Source organism: Nicotiana tomentosiformis, chromosome 5 (assembly GCF_000390325.3).
Source record: "Nicotiana tomentosiformis chromosome 5, ASM39032v3, whole genome shotgun sequence".
NCBI classification, from domain to species: Eukaryota; Viridiplantae; Streptophyta; class Magnoliopsida; order Solanales; family Solanaceae; genus Nicotiana; species Nicotiana tomentosiformis.
Genome location: NC_090816.1, coordinates 50469232 through 50478139, shown reverse-complemented (window position 1 = coordinate 50478139; position 8908 = coordinate 50469232). Strand labels below are relative to the sequence as shown.

General features: G+C 36.1%; 1 long non-coding RNA gene across 1 annotated transcript; it reads right to left on the bottom strand.

The window, feature by feature from the left end:
- Positions 1–5099: 5099 nt before the first annotated feature.
- On the bottom strand, positions 5100–7009 carry LOC138891790 (uncharacterized). The gene is made up of 2 exons (XR_011408116.1): positions 6771–7009; positions 5100–5466 (listed from the first exon to the last, which is right to left on the bottom strand). It is a non-coding gene; the product is annotated as an uncharacterized lncRNA (long non-coding RNA).
- Positions 7010–8908: the final 1899 nt, after the last annotated feature.

The window sequence follows — 8908 nt, the reverse complement described above, 5'->3', positions numbered from 1 at the left end:
TTACTTTAAAGATTAGAGATATCGGAGTGGAAGTGGGAGCGCATCACTATGGACTTTGTGGTAAGGCTGCCACGGACTTTGAGGAGATTTGATGTTCTTTGGGTCATTGTGGATAGACTGACCAAGTATGTGCATTTTATTCTGATCTTAACTTCCTACACATCGGAGAAGTTGGATAAGATCTATATCATGCAATTTGTTCGCTTGCATGGTGTGTCGGTGTCTATCATCTCAGATCATGACACTCATTTATAATGCACTTTTGGAGAGCCGTGCAACGTGAGTTGGGCACGCAGGTGAGTTGAGTATAGAATTTCCCCCTCAGATGCATGGGAAGTCCAAGATCATGGAGGATATGTTGAGATCCTGCATTATTGATTTCGGTCTCCAGTGGGATAAGTTTCTATCGTTAGCAGAGTTTTCATACGACAACAACTACCGGTCGAGTATCTAGATGGCTCCCTAAGAGGTCTTATATGGAAGGCGATGACGTTCTCCGGTTGGTTGGTTTGAGCTTGAGAAGGCTAGGTTGTTGGGCACAGATTTAGTTCATGATGCTTTAGAGAAGGTGAAACTGATTCAGGAGCGGCATCGTACAACGCAGTCCAAGCAAAAGAGTTATGCTGATAGGTGACGTATATGCGAGATGACAAGCGTATATTCAGATATCGAGGTTACACTATGTTCCAAGTAGATTCTAGGCTTATTTATGTTGTGATTGAATGTGTGTTCTTGTTAACTTATGCTCTACTTGATTTCTATAACTACGTGGCACAATTATTAATGATAAAGATCATGCTTTCACTTATGATATCTTATTTGAGCTGATGGGTTGTTCTTGAGATTTATTGATGTACTTGATTTGGCCGTAGACACACGTATATTATGAATACACATATGTACTTGTTATTCTTTTGATATGCCTTAAACTATTGTATAACTACTTGAGTTCCCTTATTCATGTTAGAGATCGTGTTTAGGGTTTGATGCTTAATTGGACATAATATTTATTTGGAGGTTAAATCATATGTCGGGGTCGTAGTCATACATTAGATATAGGTGAACATCATGCTTAGAGATCATCTCTTGTACACGTGCGTATATCCCTACATAGTTATTTCTCTAGCCATGTGCATTATATATGCTTATCTCTTATTCATATGCATACATCCCAGTATATAGTTCTTGTATATGGACCGAGAATGACATGTGAGTTTTCAGTGCAGTTGAGATAATTATGGCACTAGGTTTCTGTCGTGCAGTTATTGTGATATTGATATTGAGTACGACATGTGAGTTGTCCGTGTGAGCAGATATTATCATTGGCTCGTGAGTTGTATGTGCAACACATGAGCTGTCCCTGCAGCACTTAGATATAGATTCGTCCCTCCGAGATTAGGTGATTACCCATTATACCTTAGGCCCTGTGAGCGCATTGTGTGAGTGTGTGTATGTGCGCGCGCGCATGTGTGTGAATTGGTATTGATTCTATGGAAAGGATTGAGTCTTGAGCATGCATTGACATCCTAGACTCGTGTAGAAAGATTCATACATATTATTGATATATGTACACTCATGCATTTTAATATGCATGGGACTTTATCATGAGTTGACACTTAGACACATATTGGAGCATTTGCATAAATGCTATTTAGAAATTGCTGGGAAAATGACCTTTATTATGCATCGCCTCTTTGCAATCATGTAAAAGTACTTGAGTTAGAGCTTCTTTTTGCAAATTGTATTGTATGTGGATTTAGTGCAATTGTACATGCTTTGATTTGGATATTTGAAAAGCATGCTTACTGCCTTCTTCTTGATTTGAGCACCTTATTATTGATATTCATTGTTCTATGTTTGTTTCCTTGGATACTTCTCTACATTTTATATTCTATTAAGCAGCATAGGTTAGATAAAGTGACTATCTTTTGGACTAAACCTCGTCACTACTTCGTTGAGGTTAATCTTCATACTTACTAAGTACATGGAGTCGGTTGTATTCATACTACACTTTTGCACCTTGCATGCATATTTTGGAGTTGGGCTGTTGTGGATGACGAAGGCTAGCATTAACGATGTATTAACATTCTAATTGCAAGCTACCACTTTGTTCATGGTGGTTTAGGACTTGTATTTCTGTTTATGTATATTCCAAACAGATGATGTAATCTTTCTTCATATCAGTATTATATTCCTATTCTTAGTCGCTCATGACTTGCACTGTCAGTCCTTGAAATAATTGTAATAATTTTTACATTCTTATTTTATTATTTATTTGATGATTTTCTGTTTGAGCTGTGTTATATACTTATTGACTTACCTATTGGGAGAGTTAGGTGCCATCATGATATTGGTGCAATTTTGGATTTTGACACTTTGAAAATAAAATATATATTTGGACTTAGAAGGTTATGGGTCACCGGAATTTGGTCTTGGTTGTGGGTTTTAACCATGTTGGCCCGGGTTGACCTTTATTTACTTTTTTAGAATTCTTCAAAGATCGAATCTTTATTGATTTGAATTGCTTCATTTAGCATTGTTTGACTTCATTGATGATATTTGGCTAGATTTTGGGCAACTGAAGGCCAAGAACAAAGGCAATGGCGTGACTTAGGATTGAGGACTAGTTTGGATAAGGTAATTATCTTGTTTAACCTCGATTTTAGGGGATATTTTCTAATAAATGACCTTCTATGAATTTGTGAGGTGTTATATTATCTCCCCCTTGTTCGTCCTTGAATGTGAATAATTGCCTAAAATTTGACTAACTCCCAAAATTGTATAAGAATTTCGCCAGAGTTTCCTGGAGTTATCCCCAAGAACACTCTTTCTCGTTATAACCATAACCAACCACATGCAAGCTCCAACAAGAAGTCACATAATACAATTATTCACACACTCATAAACATGCAATTCAAACCTATCACTACATTAACTTCATTACTTCTTTGTAGCAAAAGCTACCCTATAATTTCTTGTTTCTCGAATATCTCTACAACCAAAAAGCATACATGCTTCGACAAGGAGGCACACAATACATCAATCTAAACACTACACTCTGGAAAAGAGGCTATTTCAACAATACCTAATTCAAGCCTAACTTACATTACTTCCATTGCTCATTAAATTTAGAAAGAACAAGCATACTTGTAATTGCCAATAAGAGGGAGTATCTACTCTTTCATGTATTTCGCTTTCTTTCTCTATAGTAGCTTCTCCGAATATTAATTTTGTCTAACATAATATTCTTTTGCTCTTAACACTATACAACCTCCCACATCACTTTTAATCTTATTACAACTATATGTAGGTATTGTACTACTATATTTCATATAACAAAGGCTTTTTAAATTGTATAAATTTTGAAATTACTTGGGGTATATTGCTTACCATGCTCTTGGTCATAGGCCTCTTTGCAAAATTTTATAACTCTATTGACCTACTCTTTAAGGCTAGATACTCTATTATATCTTGCCCTTAGGCCCTTGTTCTCTAATTTCTTTAGGACCATCATAATCTCACTAGTCATAGCAAAAACAACATTACGTTCTAGAAACAAAAATATATATGATTTCTCATATGGTTTCTTTGAGAAATTTATAACTACCTTCAATATATACTATCTTTGTTGCATAATTATTTGGCCTTAAACCAAATACATTAATATTCATAACATGATATAAGCATGTTCCTCGACTTCATTAGTTATCTGCAATATTTTCGTCACCCTTAATATGCAAAATTTATTTAATCTTTGTTCTATCACATTTCAACTTGGATCTTAAGACCACCATTCAAATATACTTAGTGTTTCCCACTTATTGCAACTCCCGAATATTAATTTAGACACCCATAGTATTTAAAAGCTTAACATCTCATTTTATAACACTATACCTTCTCAGGGCATACCATCCTACTATTGTAACTCTTAAGGTTTCATCTTCATCTAATGCCTTAACCTTCATTCACTTATTCATAAAAAATTTACATATATCATACACCTTCATACATATCATTGATTATTGATTTAAGTTCTTGTATCCTCCATATCTCCTGAAATGCTTAAGTTACCTTGCTTCAAGTTATTATCCCCTTCTTTAAACTAAGATTCCCCATTGTGAACTAAGTTAATTCATATTTCTATAACCCCCAAAAATGTTCCTCATTTTTTATATATATTTTACCTTGAGAACATAAAGGAGTCATCCCCTTTTCAATTCCTGACTACTTTATCCTCTTGCTCATGCCTTATGCTTGATCTTCTTTATAATCAACACTACAATGACAGACCATCATAATATTTCACCCTAGTTTTGAGTATACTCCAAGTCTTATAACTTATTTACAACATTTAAAAAAATTCTAATCAAAACTCATTTGGGCTAATAATATCTAAGCACAGTATGATAAAATTCATTACATTAAAATAGTTGCACCAATGCGTCGGTTGGGTTCTATCTCGGTAAGTGCATATCATAAATTAAGCTATACTATAAGCAAAGCCTCATCACGTATCGTAATAAACAAATAATATAATATAAGGAACCACCACCACTAATCTCACGTTATGAGCAAGCTCCAAAATAGAATACAGTGCAAAGTTCTTGAGTTGGTCTCAAAATAGAATATTGAGGAGCTTACTACTAAAAAATTCTATGGTCCTCATTTGACAAATAAAATATAATAGTATTAGATTTTCCAAAAGGTAACTACTAATAAGTAGGGCAAGAAGGAAAGAATATAAGTGTTAATACCTTAAATTTTGAATGCAACACTCAAATAGGCTTCTCTGTACTTGCTGCTACGAAATATCCCCAAATCTCATTACCTCTTTGTCAATACCTAAGGACGTGGCTATCTCATTCTTCACCTAATAAATCAACGGCACTCAGCTACATACTCCTACCCATCACTATCTCATCTTTTAGCTACTACATCCCCTTTTTTCTTGGTTGACGTTGTGACTGTCGTTTTGGAAACCTTATCCATCTTAAGGTATACCAAGATTTCGGGACAACTTTTCCTGTAATTAGGTCATTGCCATTTTCCTTATACATGTGTCAAAAACATCAACAACCACGCCCTACAATCATCATATATACACCAAACACCTACTATTGAATTCCAAGCGACTTTGCATCATCCATCACACTATACATGCATTACAACCAATATGCACTTCATAGTACCAATGCTCACTTGTTTAGCAGCTGCATCACAAGTCTATGATATTTTTGCATATGTCAAAATGATCTTAAAGAGAAGTTCAATCTCTACAGTACAATATAGAATCAAGAAGAGTAAGAAACACCTATAATGTCCTGGTAGTCATTCATCCATATAGTTGGCCAGTCTGCATCAAGAGTACCTTGGTAGACACAGCTCCACAGACAATCCAAGGGCACTTCTAATCCTAGAGCTCCGTTACCAAGCTTGTTACCCCCAAAGCGCAACATGCATCTGATGCTAAGGAACCACACCGAAAGCACTTTATAAGATAGATGTTACGACACTTGCCCCTTGTTCAGTTGATAAATCACTAAACATTAAGCATGATAAAATTACGTCTAAGTAAATTAATCTTAGTTAAATTTAATAATTCAAAAATCTTGAAAACAAACAAAGCAATGACTTGCACAATACTTCTCACAGTTTGACCATTATTAATGGAGCTTCTAAGAGAAATAATATTAATCAGGACACAATGCGAAACTATTAAGAATTAATAAACGACTCAATGGAGCCCCACGAATAAGGATGTGGGCTCACCAACAACTTGAAAGCAACAAGTACTCCTACCTCACTCGATCTGCATGTACCTGCTCTACTTTGTTGCCTAACATACCATCAAAAACAATAATAGTATGTCTGAGTACTGGTACTCAGTGAATGTCTAGGAGTAAGTGCTCATATCAATAAAGTAAGTACAGAGTGTAGAATGAAACAGTTCAAATCAAATAAGTGCAGTAAATCATGTGCTCAGCAAGAATCAACAATAATGAGATACTAGGGTTCCAATTCATCGTGTTCAGATATCATATCATGCCCATACATGCCCAATTAAATCGCCGCCAATCAAGGCTCATGTCTTTGCCCATACATGCCTGAATAAATCGCCGCCAATCAAGGCTCGTGTTTTGCCGATACAGACCTGGTACCATTGCCAACCAAGGCTCAATTCCATTACCCATACATGCCCAAGTAAACCGCCCATACAGGCCCAAATAGATTTCTCATACAAGCCCAAACATGTTTTGTTTTTATCATGTGTGTCTTTTTATAAATCATGGCATAGTAGCCAATTCATTCATGTTCGTTATTCCTTTATCAAGTAAATCTCGAAAATTCGTGTTTTAGTTCAGGAAATCATACAAAAACCAATAGTTCAAAGACATGCTTCGATTTAACCAAATCACGTTCATAAGCGTTATGCTAATTCAAGTTCAATAACCCATGAATAGGATGTATCATATATGCATACACCTTTGTAGTGAAAATGTATGTTCAAGGAGACATACCGTAAATTCTTCCAAATTAATTCAAAAAAATCTCCAATGCTCGAGCAATTACTCTACCTACAAGGGGAGTGATAAAGATCAAAACTTTATCAAAATTCTAGGTTTCTATCTCTTTTTCCAAAAACTAGGGTTTCATACCTAGAACTACGTTCATCATGATTTAGATCAATACCCAAAAACAATTAATGATGAGAATCTCCCCTTTACCCTTCCCAATCAATTATAATTGCTAAGAAAGGTTAAAGTTCTTACCTTTGAAGAAAATACAAAAATTCCACCTGAATTGCATTTTGTTGGAATTGTTTACAATTTAGGAATTTGGAAGATAATTTGGTGTCAATCATTGTTAGTTTGATGTAATAATCAATGGAATTGAGCAGGAACTCACCTTGTATTATTTGGGGAAGCTCTAGGATATTTTTCTCCTCAAAATGTTGGCCAAAACGAAATAGGATTTGAAATCCCGAAAATTCTTGTATTTATAGATTACTATTAGTTTTGACACGCGGCTACAACATACGGTGTGTATATTGGACATACGGTCCGTATGTTGATCGTATGTCAACTCCTTAAGCCTAGGGTGGTGTATATACGTTGGATATACCTCAGATATATGGTTGGTATACAGATTGTATGTTGAATATACGACTCGTATGTTGAAATTGCGGCCCATGTATTGCCTCTGTATGCCAAATTTAGATATTTTAAATTTTCAATACTTTTGGTGCTTTCACCTATGATACCACATACAGACCGATGTCTGATGTGCGGCCTGTAAGTGGTCATCCTATGCCAACTCCTGAGACCTTAAAATGTGTTGGAAATTTTACCTCCTATAGCAAAGGTTGATACCTTATTTATTATAAATAAATATCCTTTTAAAAAATTAACTCATATAGCTACCTTTTAATTTTTATAGCAAAATATCTATTTATGGCCACTTCCTACCTTTAAGCCATTAAATACGATGTGTATTATTTTTTCCTCTCCCTCTCTCTTCCCTCTCTCCTCCTTTCTCTTTCCTCTTTCTTCTCTTTTTCCCCCGGTTTTTTCCTCTCCTGCTTTTAGAAACCCTAGCAGGAGCTGTGTTCCGCCAACGACAGATCCGTCCAACGACCACTTCTCCCCTTCCTTGTTGTGTCACCCCTAACCCCCTCCTCCGGAAGGCGATTTCTTTCACACAGTTGTGTTACACATTCTAAATTATTCTTAGATTTTACATTGATGGTTCATGTTTGCCTTGTGAGATCTGAAGAAGTTCTCTCTCTAGTTTCTGTTTGATTCTTTAAATTGGTGCTTCTTCAACAATTGTCTTCATTTAACCGGTGGCGAGGCAGCTTTGTAATACGTGTTATATGTCTAAGGGCTACACCTTGAGGGTTTTGAGATGGCGAGAAAGATTTGCATGAGATGCAAGGGGAACATGGAAGCTTGATCACTATCTTGGGTGTATTACTGTATTAACGTATGGATGTATCGCTGGACCTATTCATGAGTAGGGTGGAACATATTCTTACATCTTGTGGACGAGTGTAGACTCGGGAGGATCAATTGATTACATAGAGGTTGCAACCATGGCAGTGTTATAGAAGGAGGTTGCGTTGGGGATAAACATGTGGGCTATCGTGTGTGAGAAGGTTCAAGGTTTTATGATCTCTTAAGGGGTTCTTATGAAGAGTTCTCTTCCATTCAGTGGAATGTATGTACTTTGACGAGTTTGGATCTCTTGAGGAAGATGGCATGACTGTCCTAAGGATAAGTATGCATTTGGAGGATAATTTGGAATGTGTTATGACTGGTGTTGCATGAACTTATGAGAAATTTAGCTAAGTAAAAATGCAAGGTCATGGTAGTTAAAAGGAGAAGTGATTATAGATTCTCGGATGATGTGATTATGGATTTGAGCTAAGTGGAGGAGTCTACCATCAACGACCAGATTACATAGGCATGTGTTATTGTAGTTCCTAGAATAAGGTAAGCTTAGGGGCTAGTTATGACTTGGGCAAGGAATGTCATAACCCCAAATTCCCACCTTAGGATGTTGTTATGGCACCTAGTCTCTAAGACTAGGTAAGCCTAAAATTCACCGATAGCTTAATAGAAATAACAAGCTAAGATAATAAAATAAACCGATAAGACTCATAATAAATCCAAAACAGAACACCAATAACCAAATCCCCAAAACCGGTCGAACTGAGTCATAAGCTCTACAGAATGTACTAAAATCTCTAATACAACATTGTCTGGTAATAGGATAAATAACAGTAATGGAAATAACGAAAGGTGACTCCGAGACCTACGAGCGTCGAGCAGATATACCTTGAAGCCTCTAGAAATAACTTAACGATCACTGGTGTCCAGCATGGACAAATGTACTTAGATCTGCACAA